Here is a 10,691-nt window from a genome sequence, read left to right as displayed (position 1 = left end):
TGGCCCGGGGGGGGGGGGTAAAATAAAGATGACCCTTGAGTCTGCAGAACCCAAGGGAAAAAGGCTTAGGTGGTAAATGATAAAACCAAGGTTGGGCCTTGCTGGAGGAGTTGTTTTCAAAGCGAACTTTCAAGGGGGGTCCCGTAAATCACCCAACCGCGTAAGGAACGCACAATCCGGGAACATAACACCGGTATGACGGAAACTAGGGCGGCAAGAGTGGAACAAAACACCAGGCATAAGGCCGAGTCTTCCACCCTTTACCAAATATATAGATGCATTAATAATATAAGAGATATTGTGATATCCCAACACAATCCTGTCCATCATGGAGCAATCTTCAACTTCACCTGCAACTAACAATGCTATAAGAGGGGCTGAGCAAAGCGGTAAAATAGCCAAGCAATGGTTTGCTAGGAAGGGTGAAAAGGTTAGAGGCTGACATGGCAATATGGGAGGCATGGTAAACAAGTGATAGGTAGCACAGCATAGCGATAGAACGAAGCAACTAGCAAGCAAAGATAGAAGTGATATCAAGGGTAATGGTCATCTTGCCTGAGATTCCACTAGGAAGAAGAACGAGTCCATGAAGAAGACAAACGGACGTAGTCGAACGAATCCTCACAACTCCAGAACGAAACCGAAGCTAACAAGAGAAGTAAACCGGAAAGAAGCAAACAATATGGTAAACACACAAGCATAATCATGGCATGATGCACAGACAAGTATGATGCATGTCCGGTTTAATGAGGCATGGCATGGCAAAGTGCAACAAACAACACTACAAGTTAAGTGGAGCTCAATATGCAACGAGTTGCATATTGACGGAACACCACATCGATTATTTAGTTCTCTCTCATTTAGGAACACAACAATATTACCTGTTATTAAACATGGCAAAAAGGGGGGAAGCATAATAAAACTACCTAGCTAGGCAATTTTAAATGAGGCCGGAAACAACAAACAACAATTCCGGAAAATCCCCCTATATCATTTAGTAGTTTAAAGCAAACACAATTTTAAGCATTTAAATGTTGTTATCATGATGCGGATGACATATACAAGTTTTATGCAATTTTATGAAAACGTTAACATGAGCATGATATGAAACATTTGGTCACCATGGCGGAACGAAACGGGTGCCACGGCGACGAAATGAAAATGGTGCCACGGCAACATATCGGTTCCGGTAGCTCACGGAGATACCAGTGCAAAAGAAGTGGGCGTGAGCGTGTCATGCAAGGATGGTGGGGTGATCCCGGCTACCGGGTTCCCACGGGTCAATGGCATAGGAAACGAGGAACGTGCAAAGACCTCTCTCGGACACGGTGCAAACACGAGCATCTCATACAACACACATTCATTCGTTCATGGTCGGTCATCTCGGGGTTATACCTTTGAAGCGTGCATTTTCGGAGCGGTTCAAAACGTCGAGGGAAGTAGGCGTTCTCATGATGTAGTGGAAGTAGTTGTACACGTTCGTCGTGGAAGTAGTTGTTCTCGTGGCGGTAGTGGAAGTAGTGGTACACGGCGACGGTAGTGGTACATCTCGTAGTGGAAGTAGTTGTTCATGTGGCGATGGTAGTTGTACACGTTTTCGTAGATGTTCAGGTCGACGGTAGTGGTACACGCGACATCGGGGTACTTGTCGGTCCGGTCTTGGCGGTGTAGATGTACACGTTGTCAGGATACTTGTCGCATCACCGGTTGTAGTCGTATAGGTTCGGAGCGGAACTTGGCAGTCCATGTACTCAAACTTGGCGCGTCCAAAGGGTACTTGGCGACATGCATGGGGTGGTAGCACACACGGAGGTTACAACCTCGAGCGACAGCTCGAGAAGCAGCTTGGAGGCGAAGGAACTAAGGCCGGAGCAGGAGGCAGCCGACGTCGTGCAAGAGCAAGGTCGAAGAGGGCCGAGGCAGGGGCGAGCCGCGCGGTTGGTTGATGGTAGCCGCGGCCATGGTGGTGGTCACCACGAGGCAGAGGAGGCCGGGACTGCTACCGCTGACGAGGCATGGCGAACGAGGAGGCCGGGGATGCAGATGACGGCGGAATCCGGCGAGGAGGCGGCGAAGATGGCCGGATCCGGGCCATCTCGGGTTGGGGAGGCGAGGTAGCAGGCTGGTGGCGGGGCCTGGCGCAGGGGAGGTGAGGTAGCAGGCCGGGCTCGGGCACTGTGTGCATGGTGGAGCAGAGGGGACGCGGGCGGCGGCTGCTGTCGCGGGGCGGAGGCGACGAGGACGGCCGCCGGGCTTAGGAAGGCACCAGACTTGCTGGATCTCGCGGGGTCGGGCTGCGGGGGAGCTCGATGCGATGGGTGGCGATGGGGACGCGGGGGAGAAGGGCGAGGCCTTGGGCGGAGGTGGAGGCGCGAGGAGCAAGGGGATCGAGAGGATGGAGCGGGGGCTCCTTTCCCTGGTGCGATGCAGGGAAGAGATGAGGATCCAGCGATGCGGGTGGCGGCGCTGGCAGGGGAACGAGAGGGAGATGAGATGCGTGGGGGCTGGGCTAGGGTTAACAGTGCACCGGCTGGGCCTGTGGAACGGGCCTTGGAGGCTGGGCCGGCCTGGTTGGTGGGCTGCAAGGCTGCTGGGCTTCTCCTCTCCCTCTCTCTTTTATTTACCAAAAGCAGTAAATAGCAAAGAAAGAAAAAGGAGATAAAGAAAGGGTTGGAGAAATAATTTGAGCATGGGGGTAATTTTCCCGGACTCGCAAAAATATGCTCGTTCCAAGAAAAATAGAAAGGCCATGATTGAAAGATTTAAATTCAAACTCATTTGAATTTAATTCAAATGGGTTTGAACTAGGACTTGATAAAAGGAAGGTCCAAAAATGTTCGGATTTTTGGTGGAGCTCCGGAAAATGGTAAAAGAATTATTGGCAAGGTTAAAGAGTCAAAACTTGAAGAAGAAAAAGGCCAAGGGATTTAATATGCAAGTGGGTTCATGGGTGATTCCAAGACAATGGAATATTTTATAATATCTCCCTAAATATCGGGAGGGTATGTTATAAAGAGAAGTCACCCTTCCCTCTATTTAAATGGATCAAAGATCCATACGGTTTATTTAGTTGAGTTTTAAAATTAATGATATGATGGCATGATGACATGATGCAATGCAAGAGATGACATGATGAATGCACAAACAAAACAAATCACACGACGAAACTCAGAATAGCTGGAAGTCTTCTGGAGCGTCGGTCTCGGGGCGTCACACTTAGGCTCTTGGTTGTCCTTGAATATTACCTTGGGGTGCCTTGGGCATCCCCAATCTTAGGCTCTTTCCACTCCTTATTCCATAGTCCATCGAATCCTTACCCAAAACTTGAAAACTTCAACCACACAAAACTCAACACAAAACTCGTAAGCTCCATTAGTATAAGAAAATAAAACCACCACTTAGGTACTGTAATTAACTCATTCTAAATTCATATTGGTGTTAAACCTACTGTATTCCAACTTCTCTATGGTTCATACTCTCCGATACTACTCATAGATTCATCAGAATAAGCAAACAACACATAGAAAACAGAATCTGTAAAAAACAGAACAGTCTGTAGTAATCTGTATCAAACGTATACTTCTGGAACCCCAAAAATTATGAAATAAATTGCTGGACCTGAGTAATTTGTATATTAATCATATTCAAAAAGAATCAGCCTAAAATCACTATCCAGTAAAAAATTGCAGCTATTCTCGGGAGCGCTAAAGTTTCTGTTTTCTACAGCAAGATCACATAAACTTCACCCAAGTCTTCCCAAAGGTTCTACTTGGCACTTTATTGAAACAAAAGCTATAAAACATGATTACTACAGTAGCATAATCATGTGGACACACAAAAACAGTAAGGGTAAATATTGGGTTGTCTCCCAACAAGCGCTTTTCTTTAATGCCTTTCTAGCTAGGCATGATGATGACAATGATGCTCACATAAAAGATAAGAATTGAAACATAACGGGAGCATCATGAAGAGTGTGACTAGAACATTTAAGCCTAACACACTTCCTATGCCTAGGGATTTTGTGAGCAAACAACTTATGGGAACAATAATCAACTAGCAAAGGAAGGTAAAACAAGCATAGCTTCAAAACTTTAAGCACATAGAGAGGAAACTTGATATTATTGCAACTCCTACAAGCATATGTTCCTCCCTCATAATAATTTTCAGTAGCATCATGAATGAACTCAACAATATAACCAGCACCTAAAGCATTATTTTCATGATCTACAAGCATAGAAAATTTACTACTCCCCACATAAGCAAAATTCTTTTCATGAATAATAGTGGGAGCAAACTCAACAAAATAATTATCGTGCGAAGCATAATCCAATTAAAAACTAAAATCATGATGACAAGATTCATGGTTATCATTATTCTTAATAGCATACAAGTCATCATAATAATCATCATAGATAGCAACTTTGTTCTCATAATCAATTGGAACCTCTTCCGAAATAGTGGAATCATCACTAAATAAAGTTGACACTCTTCCAAATCCACTTTCATCAATATAATCATCATAAATAGGAGGCATGCTTTCATCATAATAAATTTTCTCATCAAAACTTGGGGGACAAAATATATCATATTCATCAAACATAGCTTCCCCAAGCTTGTGGCTTTGCATATCATTAGCATCATGGATATTCAAAGAATTCATACTAACAACATTGCAATCATGCTCATCATTCAAAGATTTAGTACCAAGAATTTTAATGCATTCTTCTTCTAGCACTTGAGCACAATTTTCATTTCCATCATACTCACGAAAGATATTAAAAAGACGAAGCGTATGAGGCAAACTTAACTCCATTTTTTTGGTAGTTTTCTTTTATAAACTAAACTAGTGATAAAACAAGAAACAAAAAGATTCGATTGCAAGATCTAAAGATATACCTTCAAGCGCTAACCTCCCCGGCAACGGCGCCAGAAAAGATCTTGATGTCTACTACACAACCTTCTTCTTGTAGACATTGTTGGGCCTGCAAGTGCACAGGTTTGTAGGACAGTAGCAAATTTCCCTCAAGTGGATGACCTAAGGTTAATCAATCCGTAGGAGGCATAGGATGAAGATGGTCTCTCCCAAACAACCCTGCAACCAAATAACAAAGAGTCTCTTGTGTCCCCAACACAACCAATACAATGGTAAATTGTATAGGTGCACTAGTTCGGCGAAGAGATGGTGATACAAGTGCAAAATAGATAGTAGATAAAGGTTTTGTAATCTGAAATAATAAAAACAGCAAGGTAACAAGTGGTAAAAGTGAGCGTAAACGGTATTGCAATGATAGGAAACAAGTCCTAGGGTTCATACTTTCACTAGTGCAAGTTCTCTCAACAATAATAACATAGATAGATCATATAACAATCCCTCAACATGCAACAAAGAGTCACTCCAAAGCCAATAATAGCTCAGAACAAACATAGAGATTATGGTAGGGTACGAAACCACCTCAAAGTTATTCTTTCAGATCGATCTATTAAAGAGTTCGTACTAGAATAACACCTTAAGACACAAATCAACCAAAACCCTAATGTCACCTAGATACTTCATTGTCACCTCAAGTATCCGTGGGCATGATTATACGATATGCATCACACAATCTCAGATTCATCCAACCAACACAAAGTACTTCAAAGAGTGCCCCAAAGTTTCTACCGGAGAGTCAAGAACGCGTGCCAACCCTTATGCATAGGTTCATGGGCGGAACCCGCAAGTTGGTCACCAAAACATACATCAAGAGGCACATGATATCCCATTGTCACCACAGATAAGCACGGCAAGACATACATCAAGTGTTCTCATAAAAGACTCAATCCGATAAGATAACTTCAAAGGGGAAACTCAATTCATCACAAGAGAGTAGAGGGGGAGAAACATCATAAGATCCAACTATAATAGCAAAGCTCGGGATACATCAAGATCGTGCCATAGAGGGAACACGAGAGAGAACACGAGAGAGAGAGATCAAACACATAGCTACTGGTACATACCCTCAGCCCCGAGGGTGAACTACTCCCTCCTCGTCATGGAGAGCGCCGGGATGATGAAGATGGCCACCGGTGATGGATTCCCCCTCCGATAGGGTGCCGGGAAGGACTCCCGAGAGGTTTTTGGTGGCTATAGTGGCTTGCGGCGGCGGAACTCCCGATCTATCTTCTTCGTGGATGTTTTTAGGGTATGTGGGACTATATAGGCAAAATAAGTTGGTCGGGGGGTGCTCGAGGGGCCCACAAGACAGGGGGCACGCCCTATAGGGGGGGTGGCGCTCTCCTATCTCATGGAGTCGTCGAGTATCTTCTGACTTGAACTCCACGTCTCCAGGATGATATTCTTCCAAAAAATCATGTTGCCGAAGGTTTCATTCCGTTTGGACTCCGTTTGGTATCCCTTTTCTTCGAAATACTGAAACAGGCAATAAAACAACAATATGGGTTGGGCCTCCGGTTAATAGGTTAGTCCCAAAAGTAATATAAAAGTGTACAATAAAGCCCATAATCATTCAAAACAGATAATATAATAGCATGGAACAATAAAACATTATAGATACGTTGGAGACGTATCATCCCTCCGTTGCCGCCCCCTCCTTCGCCATCCCAGTCGCGGCGCTCACCATCCCGCCCCCACCCCTCCAAACTTCCTCCTCCCCCTCCTCCTCTCCCGATTCCCCAACCCAAGCCCAGCCTCACTGCCAACCAACTCCTCTCCCCCAACAACACCGCCGACGGCCTCCTCTTCTCCAACCCCGGACTGACTAAAATTAATAGGCAAAAAATAAAAAAAGGCTGAATTGTTGGGACCGGCCCATGTAAAACACCGAATTGGACCGGGCTGAATCTTATCAACGAACTTTTCATTTGGTCGCAATTTTGCCACGTCAGATTGCCATGTCGTATTCAACGTGGCATGGGCAGACAGCCAGCGACCAAAACAAAAGGTCATTGGTTCAACGACCTTTTGTTTTGGTCGTTGCCTTCCATGACCTTATCCCGAAGAAGGTCGTTAATTTCAGTTTATGACGACCAGATTTTGACCATCTGTTTTTTGTCACAAAAAGGTCGCAAATGGAAAACAATGACCATTCAGTGACCAATAGTGATGGTCGCAAGTTGACGTATTTCTTTTAGTGATTCTCTATAGGTATCTCCAAAGGTGTTTGTTGAGTTGGCATAGATTGATATTAGGATTTGTCACTCCGTGTATCGGAGAGGTATCTCTGGGCCCTCTCGGTAATACATCTCACAAGAAGCTTTCAAGCGAAGTGACCAAGGAGTTAGTTACAAGATAATGTATTATGGAACGAGTAAAGAGACTTGCCGGTAACGAGATTGAACTAGGTATGAAGATACCGATGATCGAATCTCAGGCAAGTAACATATAGACAGACAAAGGGAATTATGTATGTTGTCATAAGGTTGGACCGATAAAGATCTTCATAGAATATGTAGGAACCAATATGGGCATCCAGGTTCCGCTATTGGTTATTGACCAGAGAGGTGTCTCAGTCATGTCTACATAGTTCTTGAACCCGTAGGGTCCGCACGCTTAACGTTCATTGACAATATAGTGTTATATGAGTTATATGATTTGGTGAATGAATGTTGTTCAGAGTCCCGGATGAGATCATGGACATGACGAGGAGCTCCGGAATGATCCGGAGATAAAGGTTGATATATAGTACGATGATGTTTGGACACCGAAAGAGTTTCGGGAGGTACCGGGCAGTCATCGAATCACCGGAAGGGGTCCTGGGAAGCCCCGGGAGGCTATATGGGTAGGACTGGGCATTCGGTTACTCGGAAAAGTTCGGTTGGGTACTTCGGGTTATTTTGATTTTAGGTTTTAGGAATATGCTACCCGATCGGTTAATTGAAAAAGAGATAACCGACGATTCGGTCCACCAGAAATTCGGTTCGGTGCTCGGGTTGACCGAGTAGGACCGATACACTTCATGGGTCGCTTGCCTTTTGCGCGTGTAAGCTACCACTTTCCATCATAGATTAAGGCCCCCACTAGGCGCTGGCCGCGGGACCACCGCCGCCGCCTGCCAGACTTGTTTTTTGTGCAAGATAGGTTTAGGGATGCAGCAAGGGGCGAGACATTCTCCTCATCGTGCAATTAAAAAAGCTGATGGGTGGCAACATGGGGCCTGCATCTGTTTTATTTTAGCAATGCTTGCGTCGGTTTGTGGCTGTGATGAAAAGAAAAGGCTGAGAAAAATTGTCGTATAGTACTTGATTGATGGGCTAATCGACCTAGCTTGATGGGCTTTAATTAATATAGTAAACTACTTCGGTTCATTTGGGTGATTCGGTCAGTGGTCTTGAGTGACCGAATTCACCAAACCAATTTCGGTCTTTGCCATTTGCTAACCGAACGTATAACCGAAGCTTCGGTACTCGGTTTTTTCATCTTCGGTCTCGGTTTTTTAGCTCCGGTCTCCGGTTTTCGGTTTTTATGCCCACCCCTATATATGGGCTTAATGGGCCAAAGGGGGAACACACCAGCCCACGAGGGGTTGGTGCGCCCAATTATTTCCTTAGGGTATCCTATGAAGACGCACTTCTCCGATTTGGGTTCGAGCTTATCAGACTGAAGCCTTTTGACATAAGTGTCGCAACCCCAAACTTTAAGAAATGATAGCTTAGGTTTCTTGCCAAACCACCATTCATATGGTGTCGTCTCAACGGATTTAGATGGTGCCCTATTTAATGTGAATGCGGCTGTCTCTAATGTATAACCCCAAAATGATAGTGGTAAATCGGAAAGAGACATCATAGAACGTACCATATCCAGTAAAGTACAGTTACGATGTTCGTACACACCATTACGCTGTGGTGCTCTAGGTGGCGTGAGTTGTGAAACAATTTCACATTGTTTTAAATGAAGGCCAAACTCGTAACTCAAATATTCGCCTTCACAATCAGATCATAGAAACTTTATTTTCTTGTTACGATGATTCTCCACTTCACTTTGAAATTCTTTGAACTTTTCAAATGTTTTAGACTTGTGTTTCATCAAGTAGATATACCCGTACCTACTGCTACCTCTTGAGCACTGTGTTGGATTTCCCCGAAGAGGAGAGGATGATGCAGTAAAGTAGCGTAAGTATTTCCCTCAGTTTTTGAGAACGAAGGTATCAATCCAGTAGGAGATCACGCACGAGTCCCTCGTACCTACACAAAACAATAGCTACTCGCAACCAACGTGATTAGGGGTTGTCAATCCCTTCACGTTCACTTACGAGGATGAGATCTGATAGAGATGATAAATAATATTTTTGGTATTTTTGATATAGAGATGCAAAGTAAAAAGCAAAAGGCAAAGTAAAAACAAAGCAAGTAATAAAGTAATGGAGATTGTTATGATGAGAATAGACCCGGGGGCCATAGGTTTCACTAGTGGCTTCTCTCAAGAGCATAAGTATTCTACGGTGGGTGAAAAATTACTGTTGAGCAATTGATAGAAAAGCGAATAATTATGAGATTATCTAGGTATGATCATGTATATAGGCATCACGTCCGAGACAAGTAGATCGAAACGATTCTGCATCTACTACTATTACTCCACTCATCGACCGCTATCCAGCATGCATCTAGAGTATTAAGTTAAAAACAGAGTAACGCCTTAAGCAAGATGACATGATGTAGAGGAATAAATTCATGCAATATGATAAAAACCCCATCTTGTTATCCTCGATGGCAACAATACAATACGTGCCTTGCAACCCTTTCGGTCACTGGGTAAGGACACCGCAAGATTGAACCCAAAGCTAAACACTTCTCCCATTGCAAGAACTACCAATCTAGTTGGCTAAACCAAACGGATAATTCGAAGAGACTTGCATAGATAACTCAATTATACATAAAAGAATTCAGAGAAGAATCAAATATTATTCATAGATAACCTGAATCATAAACCCACAATTCATCGGTCTCAACAAACACACCGCAAAAACAAGATTACATCGAATAGATATCCACAAGAGAGGGGGAGAACATTGTATTGAGATCCAAAAAGAGAGAAGAAGCCATCTAGCTACTAGCTATGGACCCGAAGGTCTGAAGTAAACTACTCACACTTCATCGGAGAGGCTATGGTGTTGATGTAGAAGCCCTCCGTGGTAGATGCCCTCTCCGGCGGAGCTCCGGAACAGGCCCCAAGATGGGATCTTGTGGATACAGAAATTGCGGCGGTGGAATTAGGTTTTTGGCTCCGTGTTTGATCTGACGGGGATACATAGGTATATATAGGAGGAAGGAGTACGTCGGTGGAGCAACAGGGGGCCCACAAGGCAGGGGGCGTGCCCAGGGGGGTGCCCTCCACCCTCGTGACCGCCTCTGGCACTTCTTGGAGTAGGGTCCAAGTCTCCTGGATCACGTTCGGTGAGAAAATCACATTCCCGAAGGTTTCATTCCGTTTGGACTCCGTTTGATATTATGTTTCTTCGAAATACTGAAATAGGCAAAAAACAACAATTCTGGGCTGGGCCTCCGGTTAATAGGTTAGTCCCAAAAATAATATAAAAGTGGAAAATAAAGCCCAATATAGTCCAAAATAGTAGATAAAGTAGCATGGATCAATCAAAAATTATAGATACGTTGGATACGTATCAAGCATCCCCAAGCTTAATTCCTGCTCGTCCTCGAGTAGGTAAATGATAAAAAAGAATTTTTGATGCGGAGTGATA

Source organism: Triticum aestivum, chromosome 3B, assembly GCF_018294505.1.
Source record: "Triticum aestivum cultivar Chinese Spring chromosome 3B, IWGSC CS RefSeq v2.1, whole genome shotgun sequence".
Classification (NCBI taxonomy): Eukaryota; Viridiplantae; Streptophyta; class Magnoliopsida; order Poales; family Poaceae; genus Triticum; species Triticum aestivum.
Note: the sequence above shows the minus strand (reverse complement) of the source record.